At 33.6% G+C, this 21,225-nt stretch overlaps 1 protein-coding gene and 1 non-coding gene across 6 annotated transcripts in view; both read left to right on the top strand.

Moving 5' to 3' along the window:
* LOC111043535 (WD repeat-containing protein 47) overlaps nucleotides 1-21,225 on the top strand; it is a 248,489-nt gene that overhangs the window by 156,429 nt on the left and 70,835 nt on the right. The window lies entirely within an intron of this gene.
* On the top strand, nucleotides 4,921-5,002 carry Trnal-aag. Its single transcript has one exon. It is a non-coding gene; the product is annotated as a tRNA-Leu (tRNA).

Raw genomic sequence — 21,225 nt, forward strand, 5'->3', positions numbered from 1 at the left:
TAGAATAGGGAAGTGAAGAGAAAGTAAGAGAAAGGATGCCGCAGTCTGGGGACTTCGGCGAGGACGTTCTCAAGCTGTACCTGAGAGCTAGAAGGATTATAGAATAGGAAAGTTAAGAGAGAGAAAGAGAAAGGTTGCCGCAGTCTAGAAACTTCGGCGAGGAAGTCCTCAAGCTGTACCTGAGAGCTAGAAGGATTATAGAATAGGAAAGTTAAGAGAGAGAAAGAGAAAGGATGTCGCAGTCTAGAAACTTCGACGAGGACGAGCTCAAGCTGCACCTGAGTTCTCTAGGAAAAGGATTGGGCTTTTCCTACTTGGAATTACAGCAAGTCAGAAACTGCTAAGCGAATTTAAAATACAGGGCCACTCTATAGTATGAAAATTAATAAGGAAAATACACCCCTAAAAACTGAGATTACCTTATTACAGAAGAGGAAATGCACACAAGTGACCAGTCCTAACATACAGTTACCTGAATCACTGCAGAATTAAATACGGAGAATAGCAAACAAATTCCCGCACTAAACTTAAACGTCGTGAAGCGACAGAGTCGAGACTTAAGAATTAAGCCCTCAAAAATAATTTGCTTAAGAGCCTAGCTAAATTTCCCCACTCAACTGTTTGTAGCTCAAACTTGAGATCCCTTACAGGTTTCAAAACCAAGAATAACTCGTTCACCCCCAGTGATACGAATTCGGGAAAAAATAGCTGACAAGAAAGAAAAACCCACAAGGGAATTCTAACTCCGAGTTGTTCGGAACTCGACCTACAATATTCTACGTTAACACAAGATAGAATAATAATTAGTGTCGGTAACGTCGTAAGGAGAGGAGATTCGCGACCCGATCTCACGCTCAACCACCGAACAACTGACTCTCTCCCAGGTCTCCTTGAAGCCACACCGGGTCGCTGAAAGTTAGGAGGCCGGGGGAAAAGGGGCTTGCTGACCAATGGGAGTCTGAAAAGACGATCACGCCACTAGTCATGTGACAGGGTTTGAATCCACTAGTGCTGATGATAAGGGTGCAGCTAATGACGACACTGATACTAATTACTACACTAATTCAGGCCGGTAAACAATATTTCTATTCCAGAAATTTCATGAAGAGCGATACTGACCCGACTCGGTAGCCGCTTATCGTTTAGATGATACGAATGCTGCTAATTTAAAGGGGTTGACGGCGATAGTGATAATGTATACACAACTACAAATCTAACAAAATATATCTGGCAGACGATCCTATTCCTATTCTAAAATAGAATAATTTCGCTAATTTTATGCTGGACGACGGCTCTCTATCCGTCACAAAAATTCACTTTGTGACACTGTATGAAGACTGTTTTCTCCAGCTATTCTACTATAGACCTCCTACTTACCAACTTTGGCATTCATGTCCCCAGTTATAATTTTCATATCATATCTTGGACATTCATCATAGGTTCTCTCCAGCAAGTCATAAAAATCCTCCTTTTCATCTTCTGTTTTATCTTCTGTTGGTGCATGTACATTGATAACACTCATGTTGAAAAACTTCCCTATGAGTCTTATCACACATAGCTTACTACTGACAGCTTTAAAGTTCAATTCCAAATTCTTGAGTCTCTTTCCAACAAGAAAACCTACTCCAAAGGTATGATCTCTCTCTTTACAACTATAATACAGATCATAATTACCTTTCATTCCATCATTCCTTGCCCTGTCCATCTCATTTCCTGAATAGCTATCAAATCTGCTGTATAATCATTCATTATGTCCATCAATTGTTTCATTGCACCAGCCCGGTAGAGAGTTCGTACATTCCATGTGAATATTCTCAAATCCTTTCCCATTCTTTTCCTTTTTTGTCAGCCAGGCTCTATGTTCCGTAAATCCAGTCCATTCCGAGGCTCATTGTGAGGTTCTGAAACTGTGTTTTTCTTTAATGGGAGGGGTTGTTGGCCCCTCGCCCACCCCCAACATGGAGGACCAGGTAGTTTTTTCGGGTTTCCTTCCCTAGCCATTGACAATCCAATGCCGAGCTACAAGGCAGCAGCCAATTTCCTTTCAGGGTTTTGTTCCCTTAGCCTTTGAGTATCCACTGATACCCGTCTGCAAGGCAGCAGTTGTGTTTGCTGGTTTTGGTCCGCCCCGGGTATTTCATTTCCCCGAGGAGGCATCCCCATATCCGCCACCTGGGGAGGCGCCCGTTAGGAGACCAGCAACTCCCACCAGGTGAGTTGAATTAGATTGGATTTTCAAATGTACCAACATAAAAACCCCCACAAAATGCCCGCTCTGTAAGGAACACAGGTGTCTTGACCTGGTTCTTATAGATCTAGCTCCTGTTCCCCTCTATAAACCAGGTCAAGACACCTGTGTTCCTTATGGGGCAGCCATTTTGTGTTATTCTTATGGCGGAACATTGCAAAATCCAATCCAATTCAACATAAAACAAATCAATATCATAATCATGCATTATGCATTTTAAATACAATATTCTGGATCAGATAATATATGTAAATTCAGGTTTTCAATTTTTAATAGTAAATTGTTCAATAATTTATTTATTCATTATATAAAAATGAATCTTATTATTTTAACATGAATATGGATGTTATGATTTATAAGACAGAAATATGCGAGGATAACCTGAAAAATAGTTTTAAGTTTCCGATCAATTAAATTTAAAAATATACAATTTAGTTCCTAGTTTGAATCTAAGTACTATTAGTGTGTCAGAAGAATTTATTTTACAATTCCAAGCCAAGCAATTCCCATTTTAAAAAAATTACCAATAACACATCATGCTATTTTTAATCTACAATGATAACAGCTGATAAACAAATTTGAAAATTGATGAACTAGAATAACACAAAATGGCGATTTTGCAATGCATCACAGGATCAAGTCGTGACCTGTATTTATAGATTTTGTTTCTATAGATAGATTGTTTCTATAGTATTGTTATTGATGTGTTTCTATAGACCTTGTTCACGTGCAAGGTCCATAAAAATACTGGTCATGACACAATCCCGTGATGTATTGCAAAATCGCAATTTTGTGGGGTTCTAGTTCGCCATTTTGTGGGGTTATAGTTCACAAATTTTAAAATTTATTTTTAGCTGTTATCATTGTAGATTGAACATAATATGATGTGTTATTAGTAATTGGAATTGTAAAAATAATTATTCCTACAGAAGTATAGTATCTAGCAAAATAGTAGAAACTGAATTGTTGATTTTTAAATTTAGCCTAATTGATCGGGAACTTTGAACTCTTTTTGCTGTTGGCCTCGCATATTTCTGTCTTGTCTCAATGCTTTATGTATCATAATCCTTATTCCTTAGGTTACAAAAATAAGAACAATTTTCAATAATAAATGAATGAATAATTGTAGCCTTTATTATTGAAATTTCTTTTTCAAGAAATTGAAAACCTGAATTCACATATTGTCTGAACTAGAATATTGTTTTTAAAATGAATAATATATAATTTTGTTACAAGAAAATTGAATTAGATTGGATCTTCAAATGCACCACCATAAAGACCCCATAAAATGGCCGCTCCATAAGGAACACGAGTGTCATGACCTGTACTTGACCTTGTACACGTGTAGTACACACAGCGAATTCTAGCGGTGAAAGGATAAACTAGTAGCGTTGTAGTTTCACTAGACGCCGCTAGAGTCCGTTGGCGTTCACTTTTTTCCATACCAAGATACTTCATTCCCCACGATCTTTCACAGATATCGTTACAGTCCGACAAAATAATGGAATTTGACTTTCAATATTCAATTTCAAGCAATTATTTTGAAGTACACGTCCACGGAGATTGAGATATCCACGATTTCAAGTTAGCTGTGAAACTTGGCAGTCGATTGTTGATTTGAAATCAGACTTTTTGGGCCCTATTAGGCCATCGGTAGCGTGGCCGAGCGGTCTAAGGATAGATTTTGTTTCTATAGATAGATTGTTTCTATAGTATTGTTATTGATGTGTTTCTATAGACCTTGTTCACGTGCAAGGTCCATAAAAATACAGGCCATGACACAATCCCGTGATGTATTGCAAAATCGCCATTTTGTGGGGTTCTAGTTCGCCATTTTGTGGGGTTATAGTTCACCAATTTTAAAATTTATATTTAGCTGTTATCATTGTAGATTGAACATAATATGATGTGTTATTAGTAATTGGAATTGTAAAATAATTATTCCTACAGAAGTATAGTATCTAGCAAAATAGTAGAAACTGAATTGTTGATTTTTAATTTTAGCCTAATTGATCGGGAACTTTGAACTTTTTTTGCTGTTGGCCTCGCATATTTCTGTCTTGTCTCAATGCTTTATGTATCATAATCCTTAGGTTACAAAAATAAGAACACTTTTTAATAATAAATGAATGAATAATTGTAGCCTTTATTATTGAAATTTCTTTTTCAAGAAATTGAAAACCTGAATTCACATATTGTCTGAACTAGAATATTGTTTTTAAAATGAATAATATATAATTTTGTTACAAGAAAATTGAATTAGATTGGATCTTCAAATGCACCACCATAAAGACCCCATAAAATGGCCGCTCCATAAGGAACACGAGTGTCATGACCTGTATTTTTATAGACCTTGTACACGTGTAGTACACACAGCGAATTCTAGCGGTGAAAGGATAAACTAGTAGCGTTGTAGTTTCACTAGACGCCGCTAGAGTCCGTTGGCGTTCACTTTTTTCCCATACCAAGATACTTCATTCCCCACGATCTTTCACAGATATCGTTACAGTCCGACAAAATAATGGAATTTGACTTTCAATATTCAATTTCAAGCAATTATTTTGAAGTACACGTCCACGGAGATTGAGATATCCACGATTTCAAGTTAGCTGTGAAACTTGGCAGTCGATTGTTGATTTGAAATCAGACTTTTTGGGCCCTATTAGGCCATCGGTAGCGTGGCCGAGCGGTCTAAGGCGCTGGTTTAAGGCACCAGTCTCTTCGGAGGCGTGGGTTCGAATCCCACCGCTGCCAGGAATTTTTTTTCTGTGAATTTGGAAGTTTTGTTGGTATTTTATCAGCAATGTTGAGAATTTTTGATTTGGTATTGGATTTTCAAGTATTTTAAGGAGGATTACTTGAATTTGGCCACACAATAGATATTAATTTGAGTAATAAGCATTTCTGATTCTAATTTATTCCCAAGAACGTGCTCATCTAATCACGCCAATCAGAATCGTTACACCAGCTTATAGAATAATTGTTTTGATTGGTTTATTTGTGTATATCGTATTATTAGTATTAGGTCCTGTTATTGATTGCTAGGCGAACAATAGCCCAGTCAATTTAGTATTTTGGTCCGAAAACTAGATAAAACCTGAATTTCTCACCATCGATAGAACCCTTCAAGTGGCTCATTTTCCCGAAAGTCTCAAGTAATCCCCGTGGAGCTTTTCCGCTCAACCCCTCTCATTCTCTCTATAACCATTCATCTGAATATATAAGTTCTATCTTATGTCATTCGATTCGTTACATTCTGGGCGACAATATTGGTCTTATTCATTTTCCCGATAAAACCAACAGTTTTCTTGATAAAAAAATATATAATGTAGAGTTTTTTCATTTGACTTTTCGGTTTCCTGTAATTAACTTTTCAGCAAGTGATTTTATAGAAAAATGTACGAACTAATAGACCCGGCTCATATCCTGGAGCTCAAAAACCGAGTCCATTAATTTGAATAGTTATGTCATACAGTCACTATATAGTCAACTACAGTTCTGCTTTCAACATTTTATTTTATTCACGCTATGGCGACAATTATTATGTTTTGACATGCCCTAAATCCAAATTTACACTATAAAGATACTATTATTTTCCAGATTCAACCACACTGATTGTAAAAATCGTGCTTCCATTACCGACTTATAGAATTCAATAGTTTTATAAGAGTGCCTTTTCAATACACGTCTCACAATAATAATGTTGATTTCCAATATATTTTTTTCAATAGAATTTCATAATGTATTCAGTAACCAACTTCATCAGTATCTCTCATTGAATGCAATAGTGTCAAAATCTCCAAAAATTCATTTTTTAATGAATTAAGATTTAAAATTTCTACATTGGTTTTTTGCGGTTTTCTCTCATTAAAAGCTATTATCTCATCGAAGTCTTCTCCCTAATAGGTTGAAAGTTATCACGTTCAAAGCAGAATTATTTGTTCTTTATAATTATGGTATCAATATTAGAGAGAACATATCATTTTGAAGCTTTCAATTCTCACTTGAACATGAATACACATGCTGTGTCAGAATAGTTCACAAACATTATCTGAGCTTATAGAATGCAATGCAAATTTTAACATAGATGATTGTATTCTCATCTCACTAACAATTTATAATACAACTTTTCCTGATATGAATTTCAAGTCTTTCAAAATAATATCTGAAGATGTAATTTAGATGAAAAACCTTTTTGTTATGCATTTCCGTAGGACTGTTGCAGTAGTTCATTATTGAGTCCGAAAACCTTAGTTTGTTAACAATAGATAATTTGACAAAGTCGTTATAATGAATTGTGAGAATAAATCATTCGCCGGCCGGGTTGGTCTAGTATCTACTGGCACGGAATAAGCATAAAGTGTTTCTTTCCTCTGTGCTACTGGTAAGGAGCTTTACAAACTTCGGTCTGCTATAGTGTGGTCCACGTTATAATGGCAGTGGATAAAGATAGAAGAATAGCGATGCCGATTCTCTGCATTAATTAATTATATTTCTACACTGTCAAAAACATTATTGTAATCGTTGTGGACCTCGAAAAGGATAGTACCACCGACTTTGTCGGTTGATAGATAAGGATAGCAATACCAAAGTTGATCAAATACTGTCATTATAACGTGGACCTCACTATAGTACCGCCTGGTTCGTGGGTTCGAATCCCACCGATTGCATGGACGTTTGATCATCTCATGAATTCAACAAGGCACATTCGATTACCCACGCACAAGCGAAAAAATTATGTGGGCATCTTAGCACCCCTGTGCTAAAGGTGGAGATGAATATTATTTTCCCACTATATATTTCAAAATTTAAAATTTTGAGAATGTTCAACAATTTCAGTACCGGTAATTGAAAAGACGCATCTCTTATTAATTTTCTAAGAGTGTTCCTATGCATAAAAAATTAACTTGCAATAATAAATTTAGGTTTATTAATCACTAGCAGGTAACACGTGCTACGCAAGGGTCTATTTTAAAACTTGACAAACTAAAATCTTGACGTAATGAAATCTAGAAGAATTGAAAATAGGACTATAAGAATCCTCGGTTGATTAAGAATTTATATGCAACATTTCAAGTAAATCAGTCCAGTAGTTCAGATGTGATGATGCGTCAAACATAATTTTCCTAACCTTTCTACACGTGCATACATGTTTAATCCAGTTCTATGATATAATAAAGGAAATGAATGAGAATAAATTTTGAAAGGTTTGAGATATCGATGTGCGGTTTTCACCATACTTTTTCTCTAGATTTCCTGCATCGGAATCATGTATCATATGCCCACCTTTCAATTAAAAAAATCTGGTGTGGCGCACTCACACAACTTTCCTTGCCGTTATGAGAATTGATCACCTGACACTAGTGTTGTCGCACATCTCAAGTCTACTCTTATAAACAAAGATCTGAGCCAGCTGGTGACAGGACAATAACGGTGGAGACATACGAGGTCTGCTATCTCTTCGTAGTGAATCATTTAATAGAATCAACAGTTAACAACAGTTTTCAATTGGATAATCACATTTTCTGGAATTTCGAGCTTATTTTCAATTTTAGGTGAAAATGTTACTGAACATCAATTGTAGAGATTTTCATGCTCAATCTTTTCCACTCGAATTTTTTGTTTAAATTGTATTTGTAGCCTGATAATTGGGAATCTAAAATCAAACTTTGCATAGATGGGGCGGAGCTCCTGAAATTTCTACAGATATAGGACTTGTGACAGTTGATAGAGCTTATCAAATCCTACACACAAAAAATGGCCAATTTCTATATTCAAAGCTGCATGTCTTTTGAAATACTTCTGATAAAATTTCCAAATCGAGTCAGGATGTGAAATTTGTCCTCCTCTACCCACTCCAATAAATAATACTTTCAATTCCAATACTATTCGAAAGTTACAGAAGATTTCAAAAATGGCGATTTCAGTTTTTACATTTTTTCCGTGATTTTACTGTTGATCAAGAATTTCTAAAACGAGTCTGATACATCATAGAAACTCTTGATTGATTCCAAATGTAGATAAATTCATCCTCTACGAGCTCAGTTGTCTAAAATCCATCTTGAATAACTTTTCCCTATCATAGTACTGCCAAAATCGTTGATATGATAAAAATATCTACAATTTCGGGATTTTTTTCAACAATCAAATCTCACTCTACAAAAATATTTTTCATTAATCGTTTACAGCAGGTGAAAGAGGAAATTATATTGTACATTTCAAGATCAAGTAATGATTTTTATAATAAGGGGTTACCGAGATACATAGCTTTGAATATAGAAATTGGCCATTTTTTGTGTATTGGAATATGGGCTTAAGTACACTCAACAATAAATTTTCCACTTTTCGTCCGAATTTGACTTGAATTTGAAGTAAGTGTTTGAAAGTTTTATCCTTGAGGTGTCCCTAAGCGCGCCTCTCCACTAGGAAACACTGAAATGAAGTGCATCTAACGGGTGATTCTCATAGAACATAATCTTATGAACTCGTGTCATTGTGCGAAATATCAATGTGTGAAGACTATGTAGTTGGTGATGATGGTTGAATCTGAAAATTAGGTGTTTTTCACAATACAAGGAGCATTGTTGTCAGGTGTACCTGGAAATCTATATTAGAGCGCTCTACCTGATCTCAGATTGTAGAGCACAAAAATACGCTCAGAGAAATTTTGAATTATACATCTAAATGGTAACAATCGGAAGATATTGTTAATCAAAATCTAAAATTCATCAAAAATTTATTTTCTCTTCAAATTTCACTTATTTTTGAAAAATCATAACTCAGTACTCATTGGAGATAGAAAGCTCCGAATGATTTATTTTTATTCAGAATTCTATATTCTAGAAAAAAGGCAAGAGCAAATTTTTCTGTCCGATTACGAGATTTGGCAGAAATAGCTGCAAACTGGAAAATGAGCCGAAATTACGAGGATTTTGGGCCACTCTGTATCTAGCACAAGGAAATTTTGCATGAAGAAAATGGTTCTGGACTTCTCTTATGTACCCAAATAATATATCAGAAAATCAGAACTACAATATAAATTGCAAGCACACCCCTTTTTTATGTATATATTGACTGGACTATGATATTAGCATTCAAAATTAGATTATAATTTTTGAGGTTAGCTTCCGATCTGGTTCGTCTGCAGATAGCAGGACACTGGCGACAGACAGAACATTTTCATGGTGCATGTGTAATGAATAGTCACCAATTCAATAACATAACCTCACTTTTGTGCCATTTGTTCAGAACTTGCACCAGTTATAGAAAAATAATATAAAATATAGAATAATAGAATAAGTTATAGAATAATAGTATAAAATATAGAATAATAATTCTATAACTGGTCTAAGGTTCAGAATAATAACATCTGTTATTATTAAATTACAACCATTAATCTACAGTTTTGCCGGATTGTGAAACCGTTAAAATCTTGCTTGGTTAGTTAACCGGAAAACTCAATCGAGATTAAAAACTAACCGATCTTTGTGGAACAGAAATGAATCCGTAAAACTAACGCTGATTTGTAAATGGGCATTAATGTCCACATTTAACAGGCCTACGTGCAACTGGCCGGCCATATGTTTTTTCCAAACAGATGTTTTTGAGATAATTTCTTTGATGCAGCTGTTTCACATTCACCATATTATTATACAGAGTTTGTGAAAATGAAAATATTTATTAATTATCAAAACAATACTATTATCATATTTATAATAAAAATATTATCATTATTATTAAAAATATTTATCAATTATCAAAACAATATTATTGAGGTTAAGGGGTATCAGGTAAAAAACAACAATAGAACAGATGTTCCTTTTTTAATTTCGATCATATGATTTGCTGATTTTTTATGAAATCGTATGTACCATTAATGAAATTTGAACAATAATTCTGAAAAATCTAGAAGGAAAATTGAAATTTGGGCTCCGAGGTGCACGAGATTGATATTTTTAGAATCTATGTGCAAAATTTGGAGATCTAAATCATTCCCGTTTCTCCAGTATGCAATCCACAAGTTGACATGTCCACAAACGAACACACGAACAAACACAACCCTACTCTTTCTTATTATATAGATGAAATAATTATATTTCCAACATTCACAATGGATTGCTAACTGTTATTTACAGTATCAGTGTAGTAGACCTACATTAATTTGGATAATTTTGTTCGATTCGTTGAAAAAAATATTATATTTGTTATGCATTTTCTCGATTCATTCAACTCTATCAAAGATAAAAGATACCTTTGACTTATTCGTTTTTGACTCTTACTTTCCTACTTTCAGCATTCTACTTGAATAGAGAAATTACCATTATATATAAAATTATACCACAAATAATAAACCATGCTCTTACTATAAAGTTCACCAGAAAGTCAAATTGGGAGTTTTCAAGCTATCAATTACAGAGTTCCCGATTTTTCGTGCCCCAACTTTTCAAATTTATTTTATTTATTGCTCAACTCGGATACAAGTGAAAGGATTTGTTAGCTTCGTATTCTCTAATACTTTAATAATAGTTCAAGTGTAATCATAGTTTACATTTTACTGTTCAATTTATTATGAACTTGACGGGAAAAACCAATAATAGAACAGAAAAATTAAGAGCTGTTCGTTGAAGAGTTTGCTTGTTAGCATTTTTTACAAATTTATGTTGTGATGACTGTTTTCACGCTATAGTCCCATTTTGCACAATTGGAAAAAATCATTCGGAAAAACTATTCTTTCGTGAAGTGTACTTTTACTTTCGTTTATTGAGCAGTAGGAAAGTGAAGGTCAGTTACGCTTCGATAAAAAGCGTAATGTCTCGGTTCGTTCAAATTGTAGGGAAATTTTTACGATCAGTCAAGTGAAAGCCTCTGTGTTAAGATTGCAATAGTAAATATAATTTCGTTGGTTTCTTCTGTATTTAACGAGCGTGTAGCCAGTGATTCACTAAAAATAATTCGTGATAATTGTTAGGAAGATCGCTTCTGGTTGAGAACTCTCTCAGATTGTATGCTGAGTCATATTTGCATCATTTTTACTCTATTGTGCATCTTGTTCGTTTTCTTCTAGATCTAGACTAAAAAAAATTTATTGTTAATGTTTGTAGGTGGATGATACTGTTGATGCTTTTGGAATCGTCCAAAATCTATTAGATAAGAATATAGAAATTAATTAGGATTTTCTGAAAAGTGTATTAATTTATCAAGTCTATTAGAAAATAAATAGTAATCTTATTCAAGCTTTGACACAGCAAACCAAACATAAATTAATGTTCAATGGAATGGAATTATGAAATAATATCTGGTGTCAGAGTTTTCAGGTCGCAACTGATCAATTTCAGGGTCTCTGACATGATCTAACGAATACTTTTTAGGCAGTCAAATAATATAACCAAAGTAATACCGAGGCCCTTAGGCACCACCACCTTCGTTTGAACTGATATTGATATGTTCGTTTAAACTTGGAATGTAGCCTATAATAATAGAAGCCGACATATCTACTAGTAAACCCAGATTAGCAATGATGGTGCTAAATGTAGATGATGCATATGGCACTTATACAGGCCCTTCTATGACCCTTTTAACCCTCTAGAGGGATACATTCGTAATTTTTCTGCATGGGATAATTTTTCATTTCTACAAGGACAAATATGACACATAGCACTTTTGCCAACACTTACAACTTGCAGTCAATGATATTGTACAGTTTTGTGAAAATATTCAAATTATCAAAAAAAAATATCCCATTTCATTGGGATATTTTAAAGATAGATTGTAGCTCATTCATTGATGATACTGTTCTGCAATACATACTATTCTACCTACATGATTTCCCTTTACAAGATAAAAATTCTTTAGATTTAGTATTTAATAACTTTTAAAATAATTTTTTTAGATTTAGTAAATACTAGCCGTCAGGCTCGCTTCGCTCGCTATATCCGTCTAGCCAGGGGGCTCTGCCCCCTGGACCCCTGACTGGAACGTCCAAAAATGAGATCAGCGGGCTCGCTTCGCTCGCCTGTATGTAGACCTCACCGGAACCTCTGTACCGAATTCTGGACCCCCGACTGGATTGTTCAAAAATGATATCAGCGGGCTCGCTTCGCTCGCCTGCATGTAGACCTCAGCGGAAGCTCTGTACCGAATTTGAACGTATTATATCAATTTGATCTCGAAAAACACCTGTTACTATATCGGCGTATCTTTGGCGAACAAAATTCTTCCACCTCAGCTAAACCTGTGTACTGATTTTTTCAAAATATATTTCCATAAATTATTGAAAAAGGTGAGGAAACGCAGAAAAGCTGAGAAAACGCTAATTTTGGGCGTATCTTTGGCGTTGTTTCAAATTCCTTCTAACAGAACATTATTGCACCCAGCTGAGCTTCTGTAGTAAATTTGAACATTTCTGTTTATTTGTTCTTGATAAAGCTGAGAAAACGCTAAAAACGCAGATTTTGGGCGTATCTTTGGATTTTTTTCCAAATCCGTTCTTATTGCGCCTCTAAAGGGCCAATTGAACACACCTACCAAATTTGAAATGTTATGTCATATTTTTATCATATGTTAGGACGATCCAGTCGGGGGTCCAGAAGTCTGGCTAAACGGATATGGCGAGCGAAGCGAGCCTGACGGCTAGTAATATAATATTCCCGGGAATAGCTCTGTTTGAAGTAGCAGTACCCAATCAATTTTTCCGCGATAAATCACGACCTCCTAAATAGGTATTTAGGAGGTACTGGATAAATTGGTATTTAGGAGGTCCTGGATAAATGCATTTCAATCTTAAACTTGGTGCCAACCTAACAAAGTCAACTCAACTTAATGCCAACCTAACAACATTTTTAATTTAGTTACCAGAACAACTGTTTCGAAGAGGTACTCTCTCTAGATTATAGTTCTATATTAACAAAATTATGGTATGGACATTTCAATTATAATTTTAAGATATTGGAATAAGAAGAATATACATGCTAAAAGACGAACTTTAAACCCTTAAAAACCACCCTTAGAGGTAAAATATCGCCAAAAGATCTCTTAGTGCGCCTCTAAAGGGCCAACTGAACATACCTACCAAATTTGAACGTTTTTGGTACGGTAGATTTTTAGTTCTGCGAGTGAGTGAGTGAGTCAGTCAGTCAGTCAGTGAGTGCCATTTCGATTTTATATATATATATATAGAAGATAACTTTTATTATTCTTGATTTAAGTAATCAGATGTGACAAATACGTTTATGCTGTTAGAAAACATAGATAGCCTAATGAGCATTTGCAAAGCTATCTCATATTGAGCACTTTCAAAGCTATTGACCACTTTGTTGTTCAGGGCAACTTGTATTTACATCAAAATCAAAGTAGCTACCAGCCCAATAATAGGCTAACCTCAATAATAAAAATATAAATGTTAAAAAAAGAGTACTTCAATTTTTGATTTCCATCCATCTCATATTATAATAACAAAGTAAATAACATACTGATATTTTTTTAAGAGCAAACTGGAGTCTTCTGGAACCCTTCTGTGCAAATCGTTCAATGACCTTTCCAATATCCAAAATAAGTGTTCCTGCTTTTAATACAATTTCCCTAGTATCCGTCTTGTACTCTTTGATTCATGATTAATGGACATTAATATATTAAATAACTTGCTGATAAGTTGCCGATAAGGGTAATCCCTTTCTGACATTATATTTATAATAAAATTAGGCCTATTTATAATATGAGACCATTATCTCATATTATAAATTTTATATTTATATTAAGTCTCGTAAAATTATTTATTGGTAATCTTGAATATAGTATCACCCATGGAATTATAGATTATAATACAATATTGTATTTGCTTTTTTGGATGCATTTGTTTGTTTATCTATTTGAATAAATGATAAATATATAAATAATATTTGTATGAGAGCATTTAGTATTCAAAATATTAGTGACTTTATGCCTCTTTAAAACGTTGACGATCTCTATTGATTAAAATAGAAATAGAATTCAATATTGAAGTATAATATTGTACTACTCAGTAATATAGATTGAAAATTAGTTTAATCTTGAGATAAAGTTGCTTAAATGAGGATTCTTATGAATGTGAAGAAATCAATGTCTAAATGCTCAATACCACTAAATCATATCATTTTAAACCGTTGAATTCAGTCGAGTTTTAAGGAACCGGATGGAAGCTAGTATGCAAACACATTTTTATAATATGGTGCTCTATTGATGAATTATACTATCAATTTCATAAATACTTCCAGTTTTAGAAGGAACATAAAAGCGCATCAGATATTAAGTAACATCTTTGGTTGACCTTTGCAAATGCCGGAAACCTCATCTGGTCCAATCATCATCCATGCTTGAAAAGCAACAGCAACTGCATTACAACACATTGAGACGATAGAGAAGTGTTGACATTTCTACGATAAAACCCGACAAAGATGGACGGTGAGATGAGAAAGAGAACTTACGTAATACTGTATTTGGAAAGTTGAACGAAGAGTCAGTTGTCGTAGGTTACAATGTTAGGCAGAGCAGTTTCTGTTGTTGTTTCCTGAAATTTTGTCTGACTTCAAAAGTTTATCGGCAGCGGAAGTCGAGATGGGTGTCATGAATAAAAAATGATGACAACTACTTGATCATTCATCCGTCTGTGATGAGATTAGGGGTTTCCTGAATATTATTCCACCAATTATGTAACTTGAACCTCGTGTGTTTCATTTTTCACTCCACTCTAGTGGTCACACATTTTAGGGACCCAATTGCAATTCCATTCTCATGACATCATGTTATTCGTTAAAAAACCCTCGAATTCGAGTTTGATATAATCAGGGACCATTTTATAACAGTAATTTACATACTGATAATGACATTACCTACTTGAGATACTGTTGCTGGTGGGATGCTGTGAGATGCCTGTTAGTAGTTGTTCTTTCCTCATCATATTCATATGATTTGTAATTATATTAACAAAAATATATTATATATATCCATAGTGAAAACACTGGGTTGTTGTCAAGAATATGTCACTGAAGATGACACCATTGATGGTGAAACATTTTTGTAATTTTTACAATGAATGAGTGATATTTTTGACATCAACCCAGTGTTTTCAACATTACCTACTGTTGAAACATGTTGTGAGTGGAAAATTGAAAAAAGTTCTTTTCAGTACAGATGTGTTGGTTTCAACACGAAACTGCAGTCTAATAAATGTGGATGTTACAAAAATAAAACTGTGTTTTTTCAATTATAGAAAAATTTCACGATATCAATTCTAATTGAACAAATTTTATCAAAAACAATTGATACATGCTGACCACTCGATTCAAATACTGTTATCATGTTCATGTAATAGATCATGATAGATCAAAGTAATCATTAATTAACTTTCTCACTATTAATCTTTCTCACTTGTACAACAAAACATAATTTCACATTTTTAGGTCTAAATAAATTAAAATTGCTAGTTTACTTAGAACGAATATACCGAATATAACGAATATACGGTATTGATAGAGAAGATATAGACTTGGAAGATATTGTGAATTGAATGTTGAAAGTGAATACACTATTTAGTTTCTCAATGAAATATTTTAATGAAACTATTTTAGAATGAAGTAAACTATAATTTTTAATTTATTTAGACCTAAAATGTGAAATTATGTTATTTACATAGCCTGAGCTTGAAACCGAATAGTGTGTCATGGTGGTTCTTATCTAAAGCTGAATAAAGAGCTACTGTAATATCCAGAAAAACATAGATGTGAGGTAAATTATTGAAAATTGAAAAGTATCCCGTTCCTTCAAATATTGCTGGAGGACATTCCAAGACTATACTAAGGAACAAAATAATCCGTTATACCAATCTGTATCTTTTTCTGCAGTTGAATGATTTTTGACTTTGATAACAGTAATATGATGTATTGTGCTTTTTTATCACAATACATTTTCTTCTTGAACATTATTCAATAGAATTACGCTATTAGCATCGATGCAAGTTGAAGGACACGGATTCAATTTTTTCTTTTCAATTCAATTTCAAACTACTGTCCAACGTTAATCGAATGTTACGAAATTTAGTGATCTTTTTTATTCGATTTATTGTTCCACATTGAGTGGAACAATTGCATCATTGTTTCCAGCTTAGATTATTTTTGTGCCTCATTCTCTGAGTTGGGATGGAACTCCGCTGTAGGTTGCAGTCAGAGAGAATAGAAGTCATGGAAGCCTACTTTCATACTGTCGCAGGATAGAATAGCCTACGGACAAAATATCTGGATGTTGTCATTCTTCATTCACTACGGTTATTGAATATGTGATTTGAGTAGCTGAATATGATTTGTGATTCAATTCAAAATTCAGATATGGTATCGCTTTGTCTGAGATCGTTATTACTTGACCACCATGACACACACTAATGGTTTCAAGCTCAGGCTTCTCAAAACTTTTGTGCGTGAAAATTTACTTCATGCTGCTTTGTACGTAGTAATTTGGTCATTACATTTTTTCAATTTTCGATTAGTCGTGAATCAATAGTTTTAAATCCTTTAAAATATTTTTACTTGATACTATCATAGAGAAAATATGGTTTATGCTATGTTTTTTCTATGATACTATTGGCATTATATTTTATTTCAATTGTTCATGCATAAAAAAAAAAAAAATTATTATATTCTTCATGAGTTTCCTGATGTTATACTGATTCCACAGCAAGAATAAGAAGGAACATGCAATTCTGGGTGTCGACTCCGATCATAAGATAATGTACATATTCGAGATGTATATGTTTATCTATCTTATACCTCAGTATCATCTTTTCATTTCACATGTACGTAATCTCCAAAAGATATACATGCTTCATCTAAAGGCTAATAACATAATGACATTCATGAAAACTTGAAATAGGAAGTACGATAATGATGAATTCATTAATTAATAAAAAATTAAATGAAGGAAAAGTAAATCTGTTCCTCCAATACTCAGTTATTCATCTTTATTTATTACCATGTTCTTAATTTCAAACCACTTTTCAAAGATCTTACATCATAATAGAAGCTCACTTGCATACTTGTTCTGGTTTAACCACAACTATCGTACACATTCAATCGCAATATAATCTTCAGGATAGTGCCGTAAGTAAAACAGAATTATCGCTTTCCTTTTAAGGTAATTTTAGTAACTAGTTTGCGTCTTCTATAACGATTATTTTTCTTTACTTTCCGGAATGAGGTATCCCACCATGACACCTGTTTTTTCAAGTATTATCTGCAAGGAAATGGGAGATATGGCAGGATTAATAGTAGTGTGATAGATGATCATTTTAGAACTGAGAAAAAATGAGTAAGATTGATTGATTGATTGATTAAGTACTTTATTTATGTAGATTACAATATATGTATAATTATTGTTATACTGTATTTATTTTGTTATATTATTATTATCTATTCCATTATTATTATATATATGTATCACAATTATACTGAGAGAGAGAGAGAAGAGAGAGGAGATGATTGATAGTGTAATAATAACATGTGAAAGAAATTTATAGAGAGTATAAATCAAAGATATTGAAGAATACTTTGGAGAAAAGAGATAGCTGGAGAATGTTGGAGTTTTGAGGTAAGCGAAAAGAGAGTGAAAAATATTGTGAGTGAAAGAGGAGAGAAAAGTGATAGAGAGAGAGAGAGAGAAGAGAGAGAGAGAGAGAGAGAGGAGAGAGAGAGAGAGAGAGAGAGAGAGAGAGAGAGAGAGAGAGAGAGAGAATGAGAGAGAATGTGATTGAGAGTGTGGTGATGTTCTTTGAATGAAATTGATAGAGCATTGTACGGACATCCTGATCTTCAATGTTGTAGTTGTCGTGTACCTCCCGGGAGTAGGAGTTAGTCTCCTATTGTCTAGGCATAGATAGAGTATGTGACTTCGAAGGTGTCTCTACGCCTATAGCTATAATATTATAGTGTAGAGCTTGCAGACTCAGCCTGTTAAACTAATCTTTGATTTTTTCCGCCACATCCACAATATGCTATCTGATTGGGAAACGTATTTGTCATTGGTGTATCACGTGTGTCATTTTGATGATACATGTTACACAATAACTGGTGATTGGATCTTCAGGAAATCATTTTTCTTATTGTTTGGATATCAATTCATGTGAATCTACTTTCATCCTATTTTTTTTATTCTGTATTTTGGTTCTTAGGTCTTTTGATCCTTTGGTATGATTGAATTAGAATATATATATCATCTAGATATTACATGAGCTGAACATAGAATGCTCTTTGAATTGAATTGAAATTGAAATGGAATAGATTCTATGTCTTCAGATTAAAGCTTGATATTTGCAAACGTTATTTTATCAAAAAGATCTAAACTCTTTAAAATCATTATTCACATTATCCTCTATATTCTATTGGAACATATAAATTATAAATATTGATTAATTTAGTAGATTTGAAATTTTAATAACTTATCAGCTTCGTGATTAGTTAGTAGATGATATTCTGTTGTTAGATTGCTCGAAAGCATTGGTTCTCTTCTATCCTCTCTCTTCTATCTTTAGATCTGTATTTGCATTTTTGACCACTAGATTTGCTTTCAATTCCACTCATATTAATCTACTTTTAAACTTCAATCTTTTTTACAAAATTAAAGTTAGTTTTCATTGTATATCTCCTCTCATTCCATTCTTCAAATCTATTTCTTCCTGACCCTGTCTCACCCTCTCTCTAACTAATCCATATCTCACATCTCATTGTAATGCAGGTGCAAGCTGCACCTCGTGCTCCAGCACCCTCTATTCATCCTTTTAAACTCAGTCTTCTGTAAGCCTTCTATCTTTTGTATTGTTATGGTGAAAGTGCTTTATGCTATAGATGGCTCCTTCCTGTGATAATAGTCGCTGCCTACTGTAAATTGAGTCAGGTGTCATTTGTTCCAAACGGTTCCTGCTACCGAAATCTTTGTCATAAATAGAAAGTGAATTGTTTTCACTAAGATATATTTAATTTTTCCAGATTAATATTTTCGGAATATCAATGAATAATTTTATAACAATAATGAATTCTATAAAATAATTGAAAAAATAAATAGTTTTTTTATATATGCATAAGATTATATTACAGTAACTATATTACCACTGCATGGCCATTGACTGTCACGTGGTACAAATCCGCCATTAAGATTCCAAACAAACTCTATAGTCCTATCTTATTACATTGGAAATTTGGAATTTATCACTTCTCTTACCGATTGGAAACATATTTTGAACTTCCAATGGGTTTGGTATAACATTTTCGAAGGGAAATCGATTATAATTGTTGTGAAAGTCTGCTCCAAGGAGGGCATGAACCATGAACCACACAAAAAATGGATAATTATAAACTTGGAGTCATTAAACAAAAAATCAAAATTATAATCATGAACCATGAGTACTGTTTCTCAGCGTTTAATGCCCCACGTTGTGTCGGCATGTGTGACAGCCTGCTCCAGGGAGAGCATGGACAACACAAAAATTGGATAAACGTATGAAGGTTCTCACTTTTATGGGTAGATGAATATATGTCCCATCCGTGTGATATTAGAACTGAGAATTTATTTATTTGGTCAGAATCAACGGCGGTATACTGATAAACACACCTTGATCTCTTATATGAACCGAGAAATTTGTAGGTTATCCCAGATTTGGGATTGGAATATATCAATAATTGTAATGAGATTAAATAAAGCAATCTTAAAACTATTACCTGTTTGTTGTTCTGATAAAGAGCCAATGCAAACTGAACTATGATATAGATCACAAATCCATGTATGATTGTGTCTCTCACCGCTATCAGAATTAATAATGAGCACTTTATTAAATAAATATAATTTCTGAAAAGAGGTTCGAGTACAGAATCTAATCCCATCAGTGTTGGGTTACATTGACTTAAATCCTGCAAAATGCCACATACACTTTAGTCCGGAAATTATGAGCTAGGCTACCGACAGCGACCAATGTAAGAGCCAATGTAAGCAAAATTATATTGATTAATTTTGCAGTGATCAACTGATACATTAGCAACCATCTACAACCTTCCACTTAATTATTAATTTCCTGACTTGTTTCACTGACCATATGAGGTCTACCAAAATACCAATGGTAATGTGTCAAAGACGATATTAAGGTTTTAGAAAGGAAACGAACTGGAATAGTGGTGATCAGTATAATGTATTCTGGTTCAACAATACCAGACATGTACAATATATAGTTTAATAATTATTTATAAATCAAAAGAAAATAATATAATGAAATGATAATTACAGGGTTGTGAGTTCTGCTTTGGAATAGCTTGATCGGTAAACAGATTATAAAGTAATTCAATTTAATGAAGATTATTATAATGTAGATTAACGTTGAATTTTCCCTGATTGCAATCTGGTCATGACCATTAATTTTCTTGAGAATTTATATCGCTTATGAATTGTAGATGGGGCCCCAATTTATTTACTAAAAGAATAACTCACGCGACTCTGTTTTCCTTTTTCCTTGGTTCGCAAATAATTATTCTTCTGCCATGTGCTGGATTTTCTGGCCTCCAAGTAGAACGTGTTGCTGGTATATTATTCGGCGATTCATATAGATTCAATCGGGTATTTTACTTTAATGATTAATTTTACAGACAAAAGGAACTTTACAATTAACATTAAATTATCAAACAAATAATTAAAAAACAATTTACGTAAAATTTTTCAACAAAATGCAAGTTTACTAGGAACGTGTGACTAGGGCAAGGTCAGTGCTAGAGAAGAAGTCTTCTTCCACGAATTGAGCTTACAATTCTTTGAATCTCTCTTTTTCTAATTTGCTATTGGTTGTAGCTGAGTGACGTAGTGCACACGTCATATTTTTATGAAAAATAGTTCCTTTGTTTACATTCAATTCCCTGACTTACAGCACAAATAAATACATTAAAAATAAATATAATTCTATTCCAACAGTGTAGGTGAAT

Source organism: Nilaparvata lugens, chromosome 6 (genome assembly GCF_014356525.2).
Source record: "Nilaparvata lugens isolate BPH chromosome 6, ASM1435652v1, whole genome shotgun sequence".
Classification (NCBI taxonomy): domain Eukaryota; kingdom Metazoa; phylum Arthropoda; class Insecta; order Hemiptera; family Delphacidae; genus Nilaparvata; species Nilaparvata lugens.